We start from the raw sequence: 20,010 nt of genomic DNA, 5'->3' as shown, positions 1-20,010 counted from the left end.
ATTGACACTAAACTACCCTCCATATTGACACTAAACTACCCTCCATATTGACACTAAACTACCCTCCATATTGACACTAAACTACCCTCCATATTGACACTAAACTACCCTCCATATTGACACTAAACTACCCTCCATATTGACACTAAACTACCCTCCATATTGACACTAAACTACCCTCCATATTGACACTAAACTACCCTCCATATTGACACTAAACTACCCTCCATATTGACACTAAACTACCCTCCATATTGACACTAAACTATCCTCCATATTGACACTAAACTACCCTCCATATTGACACCAAACTACCCTCCATATTGACACTAAACTACCCTCCATATTGACACTAAACTACCCTCAATATTGACACTAAACTATCCTCAATATTGACACTAAACTACCCTCCATATTGACACTAAACTACCCTCCATATTGACACTAAACTACCCTCCATATTGACTCCAAACTACCCTCCATATTGACACTAAACTACCCTCCATATTGACACTAAACTACCCTCCATATTGACACCAAACTACCCTCCATATTGACACTAAACTATCCTCCATATTGACACTAAACTACCCTCCATATTGACACCAAACTACCCTCCATATTGACACTAAACTATCCTCCATATTGACACTAAACTACCCTCAATATTGACACTAAACTATCCTCAATATTGACACTAAACTACCCTCCATATTGACACTAAACTACCCTCCATATTGACTCCAAACTACCCTCCATATTGACACTAAACTACCCTCCATATTGACACTAAACTACCCTCCATATTGACACTAAACTACCCTCCATATTGACACCAAACTACCCTCCATATTGACACTAAACTGCCCTCCATATTGACACTAAACTACCCTCCATATTGACACTAAACTGCCCTCCATATTGACACTAAACTACCCTCCATTTTACATCTCAGAACTTTACATTGGTGCCAAAATGGCAGCCGTTGTAATTCTACATAGGAAACATGGTTTGCTGAATCCTTTTGAATCTATCCCAGTATCAGAATATCACCAGCAAGCCAGCCTTACAGCACACTGCTTTTCAACCATAGAAATATAATTACTAGAATGGTAATTCCACGTTCAAGTCTGTGGGTCTGTAATGGGTGGTGCGGCGCCCATTTTGAGTGTACCCAAGGGGATGCAGTCCTATTGCCATTGTCTGAAGGGCCATTCCAGTGATTTATATTTCTTTGTTTTTAACCTGCTACCTACCTGTGCTAACTGGTCATGTATTTCATGTAACCTAGTGGTCACTTCAACTGTTTCCTATGGGGCTAACCCTAACTTCCACTTAGTCTGTCATGAATTATCAACGCATGACTAAGTGAAAATCGGTTAGGATTTTCTTTCTGTCTTTAACTGCTTTGTCATATTACTTACAGTATAACTGGATATTCCATACAGGCTTTTTAATCCAAATAAAAATGATAATGTTTTAATACTAGTGGTTCTATGACTCGTGTTATGTAAGATTTTCTGGCAGTTGGCGAAAGGCAGGAAGGAGAATTCCAGTAGTCTACAAGTAAACAATCAATGACCAGTAGTCAAGATGTCATCTTTGCAACCTTTATTCTCACTGTTTTATGTATTGTTGCAGATACAAACCATAACCCCCCCCCCCCCCCCCCCCCAGACACACAATACATAACATTTTCATCATCAAGCCAGTTTGTTTTAACTAACATATACCCCCTTCCCAGAAACACAATACATATCTTCATCATGAAGATGCTTTCTAAATATAGTAACAATCAAATTATGAACGACTTACTATCATATTTCACCTTTCTTATAACTGTAAAACAAATATGATCATACTTAGTGACAGTACATAATTGGCCCCCATTTCATTTAACTGATATGACAGAGAATTGTCTGCCCAGCGTCGTCTGAGGCGCAGAGCCACCATTCAAATGTCTACTGACTCGTTACAACTTCAGCTTTTAAGCACGGGGTGATTTCGCCCCTCTGTGACCAAGATAAAATGGTCTTGTTTCAATTCTACGAAATGATTTAGTATTGTTTCATATTGAGAGCTCTAAATCCTGCATGAGAATATTTGAGTGAGATGAGCCTGTCTGCTGTAATCGCTAGTCGCGTTTCATCTGCCGTAATGTAAGCAGAGCTGGAAAGGTCACAACCAGGGGAATCCTTTGTCTGGATTGGCCAGAAAATGTGACGCGTCGCTCCCTATGCAAATGAGGTGTCAGATTTCACATACTGCGTTTCAAGATGCGAGCGGAGAACGGCAAGCGAAGAGGGACAACCAGAGTGCGCAGCAATTGATGTTGCTCCATTCACAGAGCGCTCTGTACACGACAGAGTATGTCAGCTGAGCGGAGCATAAAGCCTTCTGGCCCTCTACAATTTCGCTCCAGTAGCGCTCCCTTCAAGTAGTCTACTTGTGTGCTGCTAATAGCCCCTTGCTTTAGCTACTGTCATGGAGTTCGCTAAATATTTTCATCAAGAAACTGAAAAAACACACAGGCGCTAAATCAAGGTGACTTACAAAGATGAGGACCAAGAGCAAGAGAGGGAGTGTGGTGATGTAGTGTCCACAACTAAAGAATCATTGTGAAATCTGAAAAGACACGAATCCCAACAGCATGTGGTCCTCTGTAGCTCAATCGGTAGAGCATGGCGCTTGTAACGTCAGGGTAGTGGGTTCGATCCCAGGGACCACCATACGTTAAAATGTATGCGCACATGACTGTAAGTCGCTTTGGATAAAAGCGTCTGCTAAATGGCATATTATTATTATGACGGTGTACTTACTACGACCACATGCTAACAGAAAGGAATGAGATGGGTAGATAACTAAGAATCAGATCTTACATTTACATTTACGTCATTTAGCAGACGCTCTTATCCAGAGCGACTTACAGTTAGTGAGTGCATACATAATTTGTTTTAGTATTTTTTTTTCATACTGGCCCCCCGTGGGAATCGAACCCACAACCCTGGCGTTGCAAACACCATGCTGAGCTACATCCCTGCCGGCCATTCCCTCCCCTACCCTGGACGACGCTGGGCCAATTGTGCGCCGCACCCCCCATGGGTCTCTTTAAAAGTTACCTTCATTTATGTTTTTTTTAATCTATTCAGGCTCTGTCATATCCGGCCGTGACCGGGAGACCCATGGAGCGGCGCACAATTGGCCCAGCGTCGTCCAGGGTAGGGGAGGGAATGGCCGGCAGGGGATGTAGCTCAGTTGGTAGAGCATGGCGTTTGCAACGCCAGGGTTGTGGGTTCGATTCCCACGGGGGGGCCAGTATGGAAAATAATAATAACAAAAATAATGTATGCACTCACTAACTGTAAGTCGCTCTGGATAAGAGCGTCTGCTAAATGACTTAAAATGTATACAATAGGGCCCTAATTGATTTCGGTCCAACCTGCACCATTGCATGAGCCTGAAGCTACAGACTGGCCAAACTCGTGTTTCTAAAAATGAATTCAAAGGCACTGAGCCTTATTAGGCTTTTTTTTTTTCCCGTTTAATTTGTATTTCATTCTAAGTAAGTCACAGCCTATATGCGCAATTTATAGACTATAATGATTTAATACAACAAAATGGTGTTTAAATGCTGAGCGCTTTATGTCCCGACCAGCCTAGTGTGTCGCACTCGCAAATGCTTCACAATGTATTTCTTTGTTGTCTATAGCCTTGAAATAATTGAAATAATATCGCCTAAATTATTCATTTTCGTTCCTTCTTAGGCTCCCTGTCTGTCTCCTGACCCATTTTAGAGTGTTTATATGCTGTTTTAATATGACATGTAGCCTATTTGAAATGATGTGCGCTTCTTACAGTCACCTTTTCATGTTTATTCAAATAATTTTCATTCAAATCATATGGTTTGGTTTCAATACTTCAAAACCAAATGGTAGATCCAGGTGGTCACAAAAATAGATGGTTGTTGGTTAAATTGTGATTTTAATGAATGGAGCGAATTTGGAGCGCGGTTTTTTTTCTCTTCCTGTGTGCAAGGAGCGGTTTTTAGTGGAGTGGTTGGAAAGGAGGTGGAGCGCTGTGGCCAGCGGTGACCAGGATTTCTGACCACTCAACTCTGGTACACAAACATGTTGGTTGAACCCGTCCAGAACCGCTTAAAGTCCCCTTAAAATAAAAACCCAACCAAAACCACTCATTCCTATAATTCACAGTGTTAAATAACACTATGTGATAACAATTATATTTTATTTGTGAACAAATGTTTCATTTTGTCATTATAAGTAAGGTTGGTTGCAACGTGAAAAATCGTTGTAGAAATCTGTTGCTGCTCAAGTCGACTACAAAACCCACAATGCAATGCTCTCTCTATGGGCTGGCTGGCTGGCTAACGTAGCTACACCCAATAATACCAAAGTCAATATCAGCATGTGAAATAGCTAGCTAGTTAGCTGAAAAATCGTCTAAACAAACTGCACTATCAATTTAGGAGTCTACAATCTCACCGTGTTCAACCTGCAGATCGGCACCATGCAACGCACCCTGGACTGAAGAGGCAGACAAACAGGAGGAATGTGTTGGACCCTCTGTTAAATTACACATTTCTCGAGATAGGAATATTGCTAAAATATGATCAATGGCTCATTCGAGAGAAGACAACCTCCGGCGTTATGACATCGGCCAATATTTAAATCTGACATGTATGATAGACATTTTCACGATCTAAAAGTCATATTCGTATTAACTTCCAGTGTATGAGAGCGGCTTTATCGCAGTGCTACGTCAAACCGGACAAATTTCCGTCTGCTTGAACGCCAATAACTCAGATACACATGAAAACATTAAATGACCCCGGGAATTGATAGAACATCGCTCAGAGATGCACAAAAACAATATAACATTCAAAATGGGTGAATCTTTAATTAAACGTTTAAGAGGGAAGGATCACATAATTCCATCCAGGTCATCAGGAGGGATCAGCCAATGAATTATACTCATGAGCGAACCATCTCCAACCTTGGCTTTATACCTGTTCCAATAACACACTCTAGGGGGCAGTGTGCTCCCTTTCAGTTTGTTTACCAACTCATAGAAGAAGTAGTAGAAGAAGAACATTGACCAATGGAGACGTCCTCAATGACGCTGCCCATGCTCTCACAGATGCCATAATGGGACAGATACAATGACGCGATGTCTATCGAAGTCTAATGGTTGACTTTACGGAATCCTTTCTAGTCAATGGATGTCAAGGAAGGAGCCAAAGAAAGGCCATATATTTTTTTCAAGTTTCAAAATGGCACCCCCTCCCCTCCCCGAAAACCAACCCCCACCACCTCCCCCAAACTAACCCCCACCCACTCCACCCCTCCCCCCATCCACCCCACCACTCCCCCTAACCAACCCCCACCACGTCCCCCAAAACCAAACCAACCCCGCCCCTCCCCCATACTGCTACATTCTCTAAAGCACAACTCACACAGACACACATATATACACCATATATACACAATATACTGTAGAAACTCCATTCTCCATAGAATACTCCATTCTCCATAGTATACTCCATTCTCCATAGTATACGCCATTCTCCATAGTATACTCCATTCTCCATAGAATACTCCATTCTTGTAAGAGAGAGAGGGAGAGATGAGCTACATGTGAGTTAGAGAGAGAGAGAGACAGACAGACAGAGAGAGAGAGAGACAGACAGAGAGAGCGAGAGAGAGAGAGAGAGAGAGACAGACAGAGAGAGAGAGAGAGACAGACAGAGAGAGAGAGAGAGACAGACAGAGAGAGAGAGATGTGTGGAGAGGTACTGGGCAGTATAGTATCTGAGGTTGTTGGTAAAGTACAGTACTGTTGTCTACACTTCTGTCCTATCAGCTCTCCTCTCCACAGCTAGGATCCCAAATGGAAAGTGGCCCACAGTTCAAGGCCCAATCCTAAATGGACCCTACGCCCTATGCACTTGTGGAGATCTGGATTTTGATAGGTGTAAGCAATATGGTAATAGCTCCACCTTGCCCTCTGATAGGCTAGGTGGAAGTTCCACCATATTGCTTCGACCAATCAAATCCTCTCAGATCTCCACATACAAATACATAGGGTGTAGGGTTTAGGGTCTAGGGCTCCATTAGGAGCCCTGTTTTCTCCTCACTTATAAAAGAAGAGCCCAGGGCAGGGATGGGCAACTCTTTTGTAGGCTCGCAGATCTTTTTTTAGGAACTCAGTCAGGGTCTCAATTTACTGTTGAGAGTTAGAATAGTAGATTACACGAATGTGGTCGTGCATCTGCAGTATTTCATTTACATTTAAGTCATTTAGCAGACGCTCTTATCCAGAGCGACTTACAGGAGCAATTAGGGTTAAGTGCCTTGCTCAAGGGCACATCGACAGATTTTTTCACCTAGTTGGCTCGGGGATTAGAACCAGTGACCTTTCGGTTACTGGCACAACGCTCTTAACCACTAAGCTACCTATTTCCTTGTATGTCAGTCACTGACAGTCACTCAATTAGCCCATGTCAGCTAAATGTTTTTAGATTGGTAAATTAGTCTAGCCAGCTATCTAAATTTGTAGTAATCATGGTCGAATGACCGACCGGTGGTCTCCCATTGATTTTGTTAGTCACTCTCATTCAGATATCATATTTAAAACTGCAGACATTTCTCTCCACCCTGTGGCAAAATGTGTAGAATTGCAGGAAATTAGTTATAAAATTTCAAAATTCTTCTCTTCACCCACGAGCCGCTGCGGCCCCTCGTGATGAATTCAGATTTTTTGTGGGCCCCACCCCATTCAAAGTTGCCCATCCCTTGCCTAGGGGCTGAAAGGGGATGTGTCCTCAGCAGAGTGGAGAGGTAACAGATTTAGTGTTGGGATTAGTAGTGTTGTTGTGGGCAGGGCTACTCTGTGCTGCTGGGGTCATAGGGTCAAAGGTCGCTGTAGGGGTCACTGGAAGGTCAGGGGTCACCGTTGCTGACGATAATGTCTCTGTGTTCACGTTTCTGCTCTCTAGGGTTGCCTCGTCCTGCAGAACACACACACACACACACACACACACACACACACACACACACACACACACACACACACACACACAAACACACACACACGTTTATTCAGATGAGGGAAGAGGACATTGTGGAGTTTGTGTCGGTCAGTGTGTAGGTGACCTGTGTGTGTATGTGTGTGTGTGTACCTACCGTAACCCAGGGGTGTGAGAGGACCTCCTCTGCGGTATAACGAGTGTCCGCGTTCACCTGCAGCATCTGACCAATCAGCATCTAGGAAAGAGGTCATGTGACATTCAGTATTCCAATAATTAAAACAATGTAGGAGCTATGTTTTCAGGGGCTATTGCTGAACTGCGTATATCTGTATTCCACTACGCTAAGTGGTGCAGTATACTATCTCCTGTTATACCATCTCCTGTTATACCATCTCCTGTTATACCATCTCCTGTTATACCATCTCCTGTTATACCATCTAATGTTATACCATCTCCTGTTATACCATCTCCTGTTATACCATCTCCTGTTATACCATCTAATGTTATACCATCTCCTGTTATACCATCTCCTGTTATACCATCTAATATTATACCATCTCCTGTTATACCATCTAATATTATACCATCTAATGTTATACCATCTCCTGTTATACCATCTAATGTTATACCATCTCCTGTTATACCATCTAATGTTATACCATCTAATGTTATACCATCTCCTGTTATACCATCTAATGTTATACCATCTCCTGTTATACCATCTAATATTATACCATCTAATGTTATACCATCTCCTGTTATACCATCTAATGTTATACCATCTCCTGTTATACCATCTAATGTTATACCATCTAATGTTATACCATCTCCTGTTATACCATCTAATGTTATACCATCTCCTGTTATACCATCTAATGTTATACCATCTCCTGTTATACCATCTCCTGTTATACCATCTCCTGTTATACCATCTAATGTTATACCATCTAATGTTATACCATCTCCTGTTATACCATCTAATGTTATACCATCTCCTGTTATACCATCTAATGTTATACCATCTCCTGTTATACCATCTCCTGTTATACCATCTCCTGTTATACCATCTCCTGTTATACCATCTAATGTTATACCATCTCCTGTTATACCATCTCCTGTTATACCATCTAATGTTATACCATCTCCTGTTATACCATCTAATGTTATACCATCTAATGTTATACCATCTCCTGTTATACCATCTAATGTTATACCATCTCCTGTTATACCATCTCCTGTTATACCATCTAATGTTATACCATCTCCTGTTATACCATCTAATGTTATACCATCTAATGTTATACCATCTCCTGTTATACCATCTAATGTTATACCATCTCCTGTTATACCATCTAATGTTATACCATCTCCTGTTATACCATCTAATGTTATACCATCTCCTGTTATACCATCTCCTGTTATACCATCTCCTGTTATACCATCTCCTGTTATACCATCTAATGTTATACCATCTAATGTTATACCATCTCCTGTTATACCATCTCCTGTAATACCATCTAATGTTATACCATCTCCTGTTATACCATCTAATGTTATACCATCTCCTGTTATACCATCTCCTGTTATACCATCTAATGTTATACCATCTAATGTTATACCATCTCCTGTTATACCATCTCCTGTTATACCATCTAATGTTATACCATCTAATGTTATACCATCTCCTGTTATACCATCTCCTGTTATACCATCTCCTGTTATACCATCTAATGTTATACCATCTCCTGTTATACCATCTAATGTTATACCATCTAATGTTATACCATCTCCTGTTATACCATCTAATGTTATACCATCTAATGTTATACCATCTCCTGTTATACCATCTAATGTTATACCATCTCCTGTTATACCATCTAATGTTATACCATCTAATGTTATACCATCTAATGTTATACCATCTAATGTTATACCATCTCCTGTAATACCATCTAATGTTATACCATCTAATGTTATACCATCTCCTGTTATACCATCTCCTGTTATACCATCTAATGTTATACCATCTCCTGTTATACCATCTCCTGTTATACCATCTCCTGTTATACCATCTAATGTTATACCATCTCCTGTTATACCATCTAATGTTATACCATCTAATGTTATACCATCTAATGTTATACCATCTCCTGTAATACCATCTAATGTTATACCATCTAATGTTATACCATCTCCTGTTATACCATCTCCTGTTATACCATCTAATGTTATACCATCTCCTGTTATACCATCTCCTGTTATACCATCTAATGTTATACCATCTCCTGTTATACCATCTCCTGTTATACCATCTCCTGTTATACCATCTAATGTTATACCATCTAATGTTATACCATCTCCTGTTATACCATCTCCTGTTATACCATCTCCTGTTATACCATCTAATGTTATACCATCTCCTGTTATACCATCTCCTGTTATACCATCTCCTGTTATACCATCTAATATTATACCATCTAATGTTATACCATCTCCTGTTATACCATCTCCTGTTATATCATCTAATGTTATACCATCTAATGTTATACCATCTCCTGTTATACCATCTCCTGTTATACCATCTCCTGTTATACCATCTCCTGTTATATCATCTCCTGTTATACCATCTCCTGTTATACCATCTAATGTTATACCATCTCCTGTTATACCATCTAATGTTATACCATCTCCTGTTATACCATCTCCTGTTATACCATCTAATGTTATACCATCTCCTGTTATACCATCTAATGTTATACCATCTCCTGTTATACCATCTCCTGTTATACCATCTAATATTATACCATCTAATGTTATACCATCTCCTGTTATACCATCTAATGTTATACCATCTCCTGTTATACCATCTCCTGTTATACCATCTAATGTAATACCATCTCCTGTTATACCATCTCCTGTTATACCATCTCCTGTTATACCATCTAATATTATACCATCTAATGTTATACCATCTCCTGTTATACCATCTAATGTTATACCATCTCCTGTTATACCATCTCCTGTTATACCATCTAATGTTATACCATCTCCTGTTATACCATCTCCTGTTATATCATCTAATGTTATACCATCTAATGTTATACCATCTCCTGTTATACCATCTCCTGTTATACCATCTCCTGTTATACTATCTAATGTTATACCATCTCCTGTTATACCATCTAATGTTATACCATCTCCTGTTATACCATCTAATGTTATATCATCTAATGTTATACCATCTAATGTTATACCATCTCCTGTTATACCATCTCCTGTTATACCATCTAATGTTATACCATCTAATGTTATACCATCTCCTGTTATACCATCTAATGTTATACCATCTCCTGTTATACCATCTAATGTTATACCATCTCCTGTTATACCATCTAATGTTATATCATCTAATGTTATACCATCTAATGTTATACCATCTCCTGTTATACCATCTAATGTTATACCATCTCCTGTTATACCATCTAATTTATACCATCTAATGTTATACCATCTAATATTATACCATCTAATGTTATACCATCTAATGTTATACCATCTAATGTTATACCATCTCCTGTTATACCATCGACACACACATCTTTCTCTCTACCCCCCAGGTTCCTACCTTGGCCGGCAGGCTGACTGTGTCCCAGTCTGGGGAAGGGAACTCCAGCTTCCCCCTGAGTATCTGGTCAAACAACTCCTCCTGGTCGTTATTCTCACTGTAGGAGAGGAGAGAGACTGAGTGTACCCAGTCATAACGTTTAGACCAGTGAACATACTATCACCTCCGGAACTCACCTGCGGAACGGAGGGAACCCACACAGTAGGATGTAGGTGATCACGCCTGCAGCCCAGATATCCACCTTCAGACCATATCTAGCAGCACACACGGGTAAGTTGACAACATCATTTATTTTACATTTCGGTCACTTAGAAGATGGTCTTATCTGAATCAGTACCTGGGCTTGAGAAGACGAGATCTCCACTGACGCCCAGGATCCTTCTATTCAAAGTCCCATTAACCAGCTCTGCAAACGTTGTTAAGTTCTGGTACTCACCAGAATATGGAGTTTCTCAGAGCAACTGTCGTCATTACTGCCGTTACGCACGTTATGTACTAGCACCTGCTGCTGGATCAGCCGACCTGTACTGCTCCTGGATCAGCCGACCTGTACACAAAAGTCTAAATAAAAATGATCTATTGTTTTGACCAAGTGTGCATGCGCCAAATCCACCTTCAGCTCCTCCAATAAAATCAGTAATTGCTGCCACACACAGGTCGGCTGATCCAGGAGCAGTACAGGTCGGCTGATCCAGGAGCGGTACAGGTCGGCTGATCCAGGAGCGGTACAGGTCGGCTGATCCAGGAGCAGTACAGGTCGGCTGATCCAGGAGCAGGTGCTAGTACATAACGTGCGTAACGGCAGTAATGACGACAGTTGCTCTGAGAAACTCCATATTCTGGTGAGTACCAGAACTTAACAACGTTTGCAGAGCTGGTTAATGGGACTTTGAATTGAAGGATCCTGGGCGTCAGTGGAGATCTCGTCTTCTCAAGTCCAGGTTATGGTTTATCCAGAGATAAATAAAATAAAACCACAACCGCACTCAAAAAGGTGTGAATGTTAGTATCAAAGTATTATAGTGCATTCTTATTTTATGTACAGCAACAACTTGAGGAAGAGTTGCAGACGAGAGGATAGGTGTTTAGGGTGTGTAAGAAAAGAGCTGAGAGAAGTGGACACACACACACACACACACACACACACACACACACACACACACACACACACACACACACACACACACACACACACACACACACACTCACACACACACACTCCTCTTACCCGGTCTCAGCGATGATCTCAGGAGCTACATATGTGGGAGTTCCACAGACTGTATACAGGGGTCCTTCAACAACCGTAGCCAGACCAAAATCACCCAGCTTCAACGACTTGGTCCCATCCAGGTACTCACACACCTGGGGGGTTACACAGGTAACGAAAGGAGACAGGTGATAGGTTGATATACTCATATACCTGGAGGTTACACAGGTAAAGACAGGAGACAGGTACACTCGATACACACACCTTCACACTGGCTATGTGATGATAGCTGTAGAACAGGGTCCTCCAACCCTGTTCCTGGAGAGATACCCTCCTGTAGGTTTTAATTCCAACCCTGTTCCTGGAGAGCTACCCTCCTGTAGGTTTTAACTCCAACCCTGTTCCAGGAGAGCTACCCTCCTGTAGGTTTTAACTCCAACCCTGTTCCTGGAGAGAGCTACCCTCCTGTAGGTTTTAACTCCAACCCTGTTCCTGGAGAGCTACCCTCCTGTAGGTTTTAATTACAACCCTGTTCCTGGAGAGCTACCCTCCTGTAGGTTTTAACTCCAACCCTGTTCCTGGAGAGCTACCCTCCTGTAGGTTTTAACTCCAACCCTGTTCCTGGAGAGAGCTACCCTCCTGTAGGTTTTAACTCCAACCCTGTTCCTGGAGAGCTACCCTCCTGTAGGTTTTAACTCCAACCCTGTTCCTGGAGAGCTACCCTCCTGTAGGTTTTAACTCCAACCCTGTTCCTGGAGAGCTACCCTCCTGTAGGTTTTAACTCCAACCCTGTTCCTGGAGAGCTACCCTCCTGTAGGTTTTAACTCCAACCCTGTTCCTGGAGAGATACCCTCCTGTAGGTTTTCACTCCAACCCTGTTCCCGGAGAGCTACCCTCCTGTAGGTTTTACCTCCAACCCTGTTCCCGGAGAGCTACCCTCCTGTAGGTTTTAACTCCAACCCTGTTCCTGGAGAGCTACCCTCCTGTAGGTTTTAACTCCAACCCTGTTCCTGGAGAGCTACCCTCCTGTAGGTTTTAACTCCAACCCTGTTCCTGGAGAGATACCCTCCTGTAGGTTTTAACTCCAACCCTGTTCCTGGAGAGAGCTACCCTCCTGTAGGTTTTAACTCCAACCCTGTTCCTGGAGAGAGCTACCCTCCTGTAGGTTTTAACTCCAACCCTGTTCCTGGAGAGCTACCCTCCTGTAGGTTTTACCTCCAACCCTGTTCCTGGAGAGAGCTACCCTCCTGTAGGTTTTACCTCCAACCCTGATCCTGGTATAGGTGTGTACGTAAGGTTTATATACCAGCAGGTTTTCAGGTTTGATGTCTCTGTGGACTATGTTCATACGGTGTAGGTATTGGATAGCTCCAGCCAAGTTGAAGACCATGGCACTGGCATCTCTCTCTGTGTATTTAGTGGAAGATGTGATGGCATCAAACAGATCTCCACCCTGCAGAGAGATAACACACACACACAGGTCAGTATGCTGGACACACACACATATGAACACACACTCACACACACACACACATTTGAACAGACACACACATATGAACACACACACACAGACACACACACATATGAACACACACTCACACACACACATACATTTGAACAGACACACACACACAGACACACACATATGAACACAGACACACACACACATACGAACACACACACAGACACACACATACGAACACACACACAGACACACACACATATGAACACAGACACACACACACATACGAACACACACACAGACACACACATACGAACACACACACAGACACACAGACATATGAACACAGACACACACATACGAACACACACACAGACACACACACATCAAATTACTATTATATTGGTACAATTCATGACTTGACAGTACCTTAACCATGTGAGTTAAACAAGAATTTACGATTTGAAAAACATCAAAATGGGATCCCGGCTCCAGCCACTTGTTTTGTTATAAAGCTGAGAGATGGGGGTTAAGGGAGATGGGGCGCTCTCTAAATTCACAGACAGTGTTTTAGATGCAAGAACAGACTAACCATGACACCATGTACTGTAGCTTTAAAGGGCCAATCAGCAGTTGCCAAAACCATTTCTGGATTTATATAAATTAATTATATGTACCCGATTTGATTCTATGAATGATATGTACCCATTGATTCTATGAGCGATATGTACCCATTGATTCTTGAAGAATATAACTTATTATATCATGGCATTGTTGAATACTCAATTCTGATTGGCTAGAAGGGCATTCTAGAGCGTGCATTACTACCCTATAATGCACTGCATAATTGAATGGCTATAGTTAATTCTTACATGTTCTATGTTTGAGCTGCTTTTCAAAGTAAAAGTCGAATTGAAAACATTGGCAGTGTTGAATTAGATTTTCATAATAGCAAGCTACTGTCTGTTTGTTTGGTTACCAAGGCAACTACCGTAGCTACCTATTGAACTTGCTAGCTACTGTCTGTTTGTTTGGTTACCAAGGCAACTACCGTAGCTACCTATTGAACTTGCTAGCTACTCCAGAAGGTTGGCGCCACTCCGCTGGCGTGTCGGAAACAGACCCTCCACGTCGTTCATTATTGTCCATAGAACGCATAGCCCCTCGTTGATTATCCCTAAACTAAATGCCTCATGAGCTTTAGTTCAACTGTCACACCCCATCAGAACCCCATCAGAACCCCATCAGAACCTTGTTTTACTCCAATGTTTGTAAACAAAGTAAATGCAAACAAACACTGTATAGCCTCAAAACATGATTAACACCATAACGTTGACGTCATGGGAAGGTCAGTCCTTGCAACCATTACTCTGTCTATTCATTTTGAATGGTTACATTTCTCCGGGCCCCATCCCTCAGCTTTTTACCGAAACAGGGGGCGGGGAATCGCTTCGTCATTGTTTTAAACTGCTGATAGCTCCTTTAACCTTGACCAGTTCCATAACGAGGTAGAGTTCTGTGGGCGTGTCGTCAACCTCGATCAGCTGTATAATGCTGGGGTGTCTGACCCTCCTTAACACCGCCACCTCGTTCTCTATCAGGTGCTCCTGATCAATACATACACATCAATACATAAATCAGTCAGTCAATCAATCAATCTATATACCAATCAATCAAGGAGTCAGTCTGACCCTCCTTAACACCGCCACCCCGTTCTCTCTATCAGGTGCTCCTAATCAATACATATATCAATACATCAATCAGTCAGTCAATCAATCAATCAATCTGATCAGTACATAGGTTGAGTCAGTACCTTCCCACAGCAACGAGCTTTGTCGATAATCTTCAGAGCAAACTCCTGTCCTGTCGACCTGTCAATTAATCAATCAATCATTGAATTAATCTGTCTGTAAACAATTGTTGGAAAAATGACTTGTGTCATGCACAAAGTAGATGTCCTAACCGGCTTGCCAAAACTATAGTTTGTTAACAAGACATTTGTGGAGTGGTTGGAAAAACGAGTTTTAATGACTCCAACCAAAGTGTATGTAAACTTCCGACTTCAACTGTATACAGTACCAGTCAAAAGTTTGGACACACCTACTCATTCCAGGGTTTTTCTTTATTTTTACTATTTTCTACATTTTAGTATTTTATTTTTCTACATTTTTTAAATTTTATTATTTCGTATTAATCTACTTAGCCAGTAGTTGTACATGTAAAAAAAATCATGTTGTTGTGCAAGGTAGATGGCCAACGTTAGCTACAAATCATGTTGTTATGCAAGGTAGATGGCCAACGTTAGCAACAAATCATGTTGTTATGCAAGGTAGATGGCCAACGTTAGCAACAAATCATGTTGTTATGCAAGGTAGATGGCCAACGTTAGCAACAAATCATGTTGTTATGCAAGGTAGATGGCCAACGTTAGCTACAAATCATGTTGTTATGCAAGGTAGATGGCCAACGTTAGCTACAAATCATGTTGTTATGCAAGGTAGATGGCCAACGTTAGCTACAAATCATGTTGTTATGCAAGGTAGATGGCCAACGTTAGCTACAAATCATGTTGTTATGCAAGGTAGATGGCCAACGTTAGCAACAAATCATGTTGTTATGCAAGGTAGATGGCCAACGTTAGCTACAAATCATGTTGTTATGCAAGGTAGATGGCCAACGTTAGCTACAAATCATGTTGTTATGCAAGGTAGATGGCCAACGTTAGCTACAAATCATGTTGTTATGCAAGGTAGATGGCCAACGTTAGCTACAAATCATGTTGTTATGCAAGGTAGATGGCCAACGTTAGCAACAAATCATGTTGTTATGCAAGGTAGATGGCCAACGTTAGCAACAAATCATGTTGTTATGCAAGGTAGATGGCCAACGTTAGCAACAAATCATGTTGTTATGCAAGGTAGATGGCCAACGTTAGCTACAAATCATGTTGTTATGCAAGGTAGATGGCCAACGTTAGCAACAAATCATGTTGTTATGCAAGGTAGATGGCCAACGTTAGCTACAAATCATGTTGTTATGCAAGGTAGATGGCCAACGTTAGCTACAAATCATGTTGTTATGCAAGGTAGATGGCCAACGTTAGCTACAAATCATGTTGTTATGCAAGGTAGATGGCCAACGTTAGCTACAAATCATGTTGTTATGCAAGGTAGATGGCCAACGTTAGCTACAAATCATGTTGTTATGCAAGGTAGATGGCCAACGTTAGCTACAAATCATGTTGTTATGCAAGGTAGATGGCCAACGTTAGCTACAAATCAAGTTGTTATGCAAGGTAGATGGCCAACGTTAGCTACAAATCAAGTTGTTATGCAAGGTAGATGGCCAACGTTAGCAACAAATCAAGTTGTTATGCAAGGTAGATGGCCAACGTTAGCTACAAATCAAGTTGTTATGCAAGGTAGATGGCCAACGTTAGCTACAAATCATGTTGTTATGCAAGGTAGATGGCCAACGTTAGCAACAAATCAAGTTGTTATGCAAGGTAGATGGCCAACGTTAGCTACAAATCATGTTTTTATGCAAGGTAGATGGCCAACGTTAGCTACAAATCATGTTGTTATGCAAGGTAGATGGCCAACGTTAGCTACAAATCATGTTGTTATGCAAGGTAGATGGCCAACGTTAGCAACAAATCAAGTTGTTATGCAAGGTAGATGGCCAACGTTAGCAACAAATCATGTTGTTATGCAAGGTAGATGGCCAACGTTAGCAACAAATCATGTTGTTATGCAAGGTAGATGGCCAACGTTAGCAACAAATCATGTTGTTATGCAAGGTAGATGGCCAACGTTAGCAACAAATCATGTTGTTATGCAAGGTAGATGGCCAACGTTAGCAACAAATCATGTTGTTATGCAAGGTAGATGGCCAACGTTAGCAACAGATCATGTTGTTATGCAAGGTAGATGGCCAACGTTAGCAACAAATCATGTTGTTATGCAAGGTAGATGGCCAACGTTAGCTACAAATCATGTTGTTATGCAAGGTAGATGGCCAACGTTAGCAACAAATCATGTTGTTATGCAAGGTAGATGGCCAACGTTAGCTACAAATCATGTTGTTATGCAAGGTAGATGGCCAACGTTAGCTACAAATCATGTTGTTATGCAAGGTAGATGGCCAACGTTAGCAACAAATCATGTTGTTATGCAAGGTAGATGGCCAACGTTAGCTACAAATCATGTTGTTATGCAAGGTAGATGGCCAACGTTAGCTACAAATCATGTTGTTATGCAAGGTAGATGGCCAACGTTAGCAACAAATCATGTTGTTATGCAAGGTAGATGGCCAACGTTAGCTACAAATCATGTTGTTATGCAAGGTAGATGGCCAACGTTAGCTACAAATCATGTTGTTATGCAAGGTAGATGGCCAACGTTAGCAACAAATCATGTTGTTATGCAAGGGAGATGGCCAACATTCGTTACAAATTCTTTGTGTCTAGCAAGCTATCTACCAATTATTTTTGTCAGTTAGCCTGCAATCTACGACACTACAGCGGGTATTCTAGGCAGTTAAACATTGCAAAATTAACAAGGGATGTATTTCATTAACGTTTTCAAGATAAAATATTATATTCAGGCAACATGTGAGCTGTGAATGGGCAACTTTTCATTCCGAAGTCGGAGTTCATTTTCTCTCTCTTCAGCTCAAAACCAGCTGCCATTGTTTGTGTGGTTGTGTCACATTACACTAAACAATTCTGGAAATATTTCAGTTAAAGCATGCATCGATGTATGCTTCGAAATGTGTACAAACGAAGTACGCATCTGAGAACTGCCCTCAGTGCTCCGTTTCACCTGAGAACTGCCCTCAGTGCTCCGTTTCACCTGAGAACTGCCCTCAGTGCTCCGTTTCATCTGAGAACTGCCCTCAGTGCTCCGTTTCATCTGAGAACTGCCCTCAGTGCTCCGTTTCATCTGAGAACTGCCCTCAGTGCTCCGTTTCATCTGAGAACTGCCCTCAGTGCTCCGTTTCATCTGAGAACTGCCCTCAGTGCTCCGTTTCATCTGAGAACTGCCCTCAGTGCTCCGTTTCATCTGAGAACTGCCCTCAGTGCTCCGTTTCACATACTTTTGATTTGGACTCATTCACCGACCGTTGCGTGCTTCAGTTTGCGTGCTCGGAGCACGGTAGTATGCGTATTGAGAAACGCCCAGCGTGTGCGCGGGCACTGGGGAGGTATGGGAATGTATTGAGAAACGCCCAGCGTGTGCGCGGGCACTGGGGAGGTATGGGAATGTATTGAGAAACGCCCAGCGTGTGCGCGCGCACTGGGGAGGTATGGGAATGTGTGTGATCTGATACCTACCTCTCTACACAATCCTTAACAACTGCAAAGTTCCCGTCCCCTATGACCTTCCCCACCTTGTACTTGTCATTGATGATGGAGGAGGAGACCAACCTGTTCCCATTCACTATTACAGGAGAGAGACAGGGGTAAGAAAGGACACACACACAAACGTTGCATAAAGAGGTTAAGAGAGGACACCCTGGTTCTATAACACGACCGTGCTGTGAAAACGTCCTGAGGATTGTTGGGAGTAGCGTGATATGGCCACTTACCAGACATACACACACACACACCCCAACACACCCACCTTCAGGGCTCAGATCATCTGTCTGGTTCACTGCTCCGTTCACATCTGACGAGGCAGGATGAGGAGAAATCTGGAGAGAGAGAGAGAGAAACAGGAGAGCGAGAGAGAGAGAAAAACAGGAGAGAGAGAGCGAGAGAGAAAAACAGGAGAGAGAGAGAGAGAGAGAGAGAGAGAGAGAGAGAGAGAGAGAGAGAGAGAGAGAAAAAACAGGAGAGCGAGAGCGAGAGAGAGAAAAACAGAATAGAGAGAGAGAAAAACAGGAGGGAGAGAGAGAGAAACAGGAGAGAGAGAGAGAAACAGGAGAGAGAGAGAGAGAGAGAGAGAGAGAGAGAGAGAAACAGGAGAGAGAGAGAGAGAGAGAGAGAGAGAAACAGGAGAGAGAGAGAGAGAGAGAGAGAGAGAGAGAGAGAGAGAGAGAGAAACAGGAGAGAGAGAGAGAGAAAAACAACAGGAGAGATAGAGAGAAAAACAGGAGAGAGAGAGAGAAAAACAGGAGGGAGAGAGAGAGAGAGAGAGAGAGAGAGAGAGAGAGAGAGAGAAACAGGAGAGAGAGAGAAACAGGAGAGAGAGAGAGAAACAGGAGAGAGAGAGAGAGAGAGAGAGAGAAACAGGAGAGAGAGAGAGAGAGAGAGAGAGAGAGAAACAGGAGAGAGAGAGAGAGAAAAACAACAGGAGAGATAGAGAGAAAAACAGGAGAGAGAGAGAGAAAAACAGGAGGGAGAGAGAGAGAGAGAGAGAGAGAGAGAAAGAGGAGAGAGAGAGAGAGAGAGAGAGAGAGAGAGAGAGAGAGAGAGAGAGAAACAGGAGAGAGAGAGAGAGAAAAACAACAGGAGAGATAGAGAGAAAAACAGGAGAGAGAGAGAGAAAAACAGGAGGGAGAGAGAGAGAGAGAGAGAGAGAGAGAGAGAGAGAGAGAGAGAGAGAGAGAAACAGGAGAGAGAGAGAGAGAGAGAGAGAAAACAGGAGAGAGAGAAAACAAACAGGAGAGAGAGAGAGAGAAAAACAGGAGAGAGGGAGAGAGGGAGAGAGAAAGAAAAACAGGAG

The 20,010-nt window shown here is 42.1% G+C and overlaps 1 pseudogene across 1 annotated transcript; it reads right to left on the bottom strand.

The window, feature by feature from the left end:
- Positions 1–6,816: 6,816 nt before the first annotated feature.
- LOC311116869 (serine/threonine-protein kinase DCLK2-like) lies at positions 6,817–19,036 on the bottom strand (annotated as a pseudogene). The gene is made up of 10 exons: positions 18,967–19,036; positions 18,678–18,783; positions 15,156–15,213; positions 14,830–14,949; positions 13,187–13,333; positions 11,902–12,035; positions 10,850–10,927; positions 10,674–10,770; positions 7,203–7,283; positions 6,817–7,027 (listed from the first exon to the last, which is right to left on the bottom strand). The product of its transcript is annotated as a serine/threonine-protein kinase DCLK2-like (transcript).
- Positions 19,037–20,010: the final 974 nt, after the last annotated feature.

Source organism: Coregonus lavaretus (assembly GCF_964263955.1).
Source record: "Coregonus lavaretus genome assembly, contig: HAP1_SCAFFOLD_7329, whole genome shotgun sequence".
Classification (NCBI taxonomy): domain Eukaryota; kingdom Metazoa; phylum Chordata; class Actinopteri; order Salmoniformes; family Salmonidae; genus Coregonus; species Coregonus lavaretus.
Note: the sequence above shows the minus strand (reverse complement) of the source record. Positions and strands in the feature narration are given on the sequence as shown.